The sequence below is a fragment of the Schistocerca cancellata genome, chromosome 2 (genome assembly GCF_023864275.1).
Source record: "Schistocerca cancellata isolate TAMUIC-IGC-003103 chromosome 2, iqSchCanc2.1, whole genome shotgun sequence".
Classification (NCBI taxonomy): Eukaryota; Metazoa; Arthropoda; class Insecta; order Orthoptera; family Acrididae; genus Schistocerca; species Schistocerca cancellata.
Window position 1 is genome coordinate 748,376,066 of NC_064627.1, and position 4,779 is coordinate 748,380,844.

The window sequence follows — 4,779 nt, forward strand, 5'->3', positions numbered from 1 at the left end:
TTATGTCTGATTTCTCCTCGTGCTGTTGATAATTGGAATGTAGTTACCAGTTTAATCAGCAATAAAATTATCTAAGAAATCTCAAATGGAGAGTAAGATTTATAAGATTAATACACTGCTGTAACATAAATATTGCACACCCTGTATTCATAACGACAGGCACAGGGGTATTACAGAACGAAACATGGAAGTGAGAGGGAGAGGGGGAGTGAATGTGGGAGAGAGAGGGAATACTAACACTACCTGTAGTGAAATGGGCGTTGTTCAAAGAAAACCTTGTATCAACAGCAGAAGCACTCTCTGGAAAAGAAATCATTAATGGGGAATTGGGAACATGATGGAAAGGTGCAGATACAATGACAACTCCACCTCTCCTCAACAAGCTTTTTACTATAAGTATTTAGATTTTTTCATATATCAATTTCCAGTTCTGACGTTTGTAGAATAAAGTAGCATGAAAACTACAGTGACAAGAAATCATGGAAAAATTCAAGCTATGTTTGACACATTATACTTTTCAATGCTTGCAAGAGGGCTAGCCCATGTAGAAGGGTTTATAGCTTGGCTCCCAGCAGAAAACATTACAACAACAAACAGGTGTTCATTTGTAGTCTGTGGCTGTATTACGTGCTGTCAATAATAAATCATACCATGTTTGTGAGCCCACTGGTAGAACTGGCAAACCACAGGGAGTTTAGGTAGACAAGATAGAAAGACAAAAACTCCCAACTATGGAACATGCAGAATATACGTACATTACAGATGAACAAACATTTGCAGATGACAATAAAACATATTTCCACAGTTACATGCTGACAAAGCTACAGCCATAATCATCTGACCAGTGATCACAGCTGTAGTACTGAGTGAAATACTCGTAATGGTTGATGGAAAGTTTGATTTTATATTGTGAAAGTTATGGCACAGTCAACTCGCTGTAGCAGCTCTTGAAACAACTGCAAGGCACTTGTGCGCTCGACACCAAAAAAATTGGTCTCCCCTCAGAATTCTGTCTGGCCATCTGCACGATCTGGCAACTCCGTAGGATGTGAAAATGTTTGGAGGAAGCGTTGCTGAGCTGTTACAGTGCTGTGCCTGCTCATGGTCTAGTGGTAAATTTTGCACCTAGAAGCAAGTTTAACTAGTCATTTTTTAACTACATTTTGGTTATCTGCTAAAGGTATCAGTCTGAGAAAGCCACAAAGGCAGTGTGCTACACTTTCTGAACCACTAGTAATAATGAAACCTTCTATGAAAGACCTCATAGCTGCATCTAGATCAGAACATTTTATGCTCAGGAGTTTCCTCATCCTGTAATGGCTATTGGCCACTCGCCACCAACTGCTTGATGCCGGCAGCCATCCATTCAGATGAATGCAGCATGGCACTTCTTGGGCACATTTATGCCCTTGCATTGGTAAGCATAAATTGTTTCTCATTGTAGCTTCATTTTCTTTGTGAAATAACTCTGATAAAATCAGTGAAAACCATGCAGTTAAACAACATGTGTAGGTTAGTATGAGTGTGTTCAACAGCTGTCTTTTCTGTGAGAAATTTACTTTTTCTTAATCTATATATAAATAAAAATGTAAATGATAGTTTGTTCAGAATCTCTCTGAAAATTCTTGATTGGTTGCTTTGAAATTTTGACACAATGTGGCATTCTAATACATGCAATTTCTCATAACAATGTTTCCCTGTTATTAATTTTATAAAAAAATTATACATTACATATATTTCAAATATGTATATAAAAACACATTCATATTGTAGTGCAATATTGTCAAAATTTCAAAGTATTTGGTCAAAAACTTTAGAGATTTGCATTTAGAAACATTTACAGTTCCTATGTAAGTACAAATGAAGATGTTTGTTTCTTTAAAATCTCAGATCTTCTGAAGTCCTTCAGATTGCTTTGAAATTTTGACATAACATTGCATTCGAATACTCGTATTTTTATATACCTACTGGAAAGTCATGTCCACAAGTTGCTTCTTGTTGACTGCCAGCAAGAGAGACCTTTGCTTTAGAATTTCTTGCTCGCATGGAAGTGGACAATGATTGGGCGTGGAAGATTTTGTGCACAGGCAAAGCCTACTTCCATGTGACAGGATATCTCAATATGCAACACTGTCGAATATTGGCAACGGAAAATCCACACGCAAATCAGCCAGTACCACATCATCCTGGAGAGGTTACTGTGTGGCATGGGTTTACGGCATCATAGGGCCATATTTTTTCAAAGAGACAGGTGCTTCTGGCCCTGTTACCTGTTGCGCAACCATGTTGTTCCAGCTCTCCAACAGTATGGATGTGTGGATGGGATCATTTTTATGCAAGATGGCACACCTCCACACATTGCAAATCCACTTTAAACAGATGCTGAAGTGCCATTTCGGAAATGATAGAATTATCGGCCTCCATTTCCCTGCACAGCCTGGCCACGCTGATCATCTGATCTTGGTCTGTGTGACTTATGGCTGTGGGGCTCTCTGAAAGATGTTGTCTTCAGTGTTTCGACTGCAAACTTAGCTACAGTGAAGGCATGCACTGCACAACACATTCTGAATGTGGCCCTGGAAACACTTCAATCAGTTGTGAAACATGCTGTTTCTCGATTTCAGCTTGTTGCAGAAAACGGTGGACAGTATAGTGAACATGTTTTGTGCCAGTCACAAGGAAATTAATATTCTGATTTGATTTTGATTCATGCTTTTTATGCAGTTTTTGGCCTCAGGACAATTAAAACTGGATTTTTCCCATTTGAAGTGATATGACCTTGCCTTGTTGGATGGGATTACATAACAGTATCACACTTGTACACCCATGCACACTAAGTAGTACAGTTTGTTTAACATCAAACATACGCCTTAGGCATTGTTGTATGATTCACTCGTCATTTGTTGTTGACACTATAAAATTATGATGCTACAGCGCCATCTGTTGCTACATTTTGTAACTATTTATTTTTCTTCTGCCATATGTTTTCTCCCTTCTCTGATAATATTAGATTGCAATTTGATGTCATTCTGACCAGTGGTGTTATTTTTTTGTACAGCAGTTTGAAAGTGTTCAACTTTAATTATAATCATTATATATATATATATATATATATATATATATATATATATATATATATATATATATATATATATATAAAATAGAAGGAAACATTCCACGAAGGAAAAATATATCTAAAAACAAAGATGATGTGACTTACCAAATGAAAGTGCTGACAGGTCGACAGACACACAAACGAACACAAACATACACACAAAATTCAAGCTTTCGCAACAAACTGTTGCCTCATCAGGAAAGAGGGAAGGAGAGGGAAAGACAAAAGGATGTGGGTTTTAAGGGAGAGGGTAAGGAGTCATTCCAGTCCCGGGAGCAGAAAGACTTACCTTAGGGGGAAAAAAGGACGGGTACACAATCGCGCGCACACACACACACACATATCCATCCACACATATACAGACACAAGCAGACATATTTCATTGTCTGCTTGTGTCTGTATATGTGTGGATGGATATGTGTGTGTGTGTGCGCGAGTGTGTACCCGTCCTTTTTTCCCCCTAAGGTAAGTCTTTCCGCTCCCGGGACTGGAATGACTCCTTACCCTCTCCCTTAAAACCCACATCCTTTCGTCTTTCCCTCTCCTTCCCTCTTTCCTGATGAGGCAACAGTTTGTTGCGGAAGCTTGAATTTTGTGTGTATGTTTGTGTTCGTTTGTGTGTCTGTCGACCTGCCAGCACTTTCATTTGGTAAGTCACATCATCTTTGTTTTTAGATATATATATATATATATATATATATATATATATATATATATATATATATATATAATCGCAATAAACAAGGCGCAAGGTCAGAGAGGGGGGGTGGGAGAAGAGATGGGCACTGTGGGAGGAAATGATAGGAAATGAAGGAGAGGAGCGAGGAAGGGAGAAGATGGACAGAGAAAGAGGAGAGGAGGTGATGGACGAAAGGGAGTAGGAGGAGATGGAGATGGGGGGATGAGAAGATAGGAAGAGGGGGGAGGAGGGGAGATAGACAGAGGAGTGAGAGAAGGAGAATATGACATACAGTATATCTAATTCACGTACACATGAGAAACATGTTCTCTCTCTCTCTCTCTCTCTCTCTCTCTGTCTCTCTCTCTCTCTCTTACTTTTTCCCAATTTAAACAGACCGAGCCACAGTAGTGTGTGCCCAGGTACAGCTAGTTGGTTCATATCAACCTTGTCAAGCATCATAATTAGTCACAAGAAGAAAAGGGTAACATTTGTGACATGTTGTTCCCTTTGGGTTTAATACAGGACTGAAGGCAGTGGAGGCAGCTTGAAAAAATTGTGTCCTGTGTCGGTGACTGCTATCAGACGAATTGCGTCAGAAAAGGATTTTCTTGCTCCAAAGAAGATCATTCTGGCATGAATAATTTTCCACACTATAGACATCTTGATAACTGGCAAATCTGATGAACTGCAGCCACGTAACCTTTGTGAGGCATTTCCACTCAGTAGGCAATGATCAGAAGTCAGGTGTAGGAGTACTGCATACTCTAATTAAAAGCAACAAAAATTAAATGGTTGACTACTACTGCATTTTTATTTGAATGCCATTAGATTGCTCATTGAGCAATATTGTTACTGGTGATGATTTATGATGCCTTTATGTTAACTTATTAAGAAGACATTAATGGCTGCACCCTAACAAGACACCATCTTAAGCAAGGGGCAATGTGAACAGATAATATTTTGCTTCTGGTAACACAGAAGA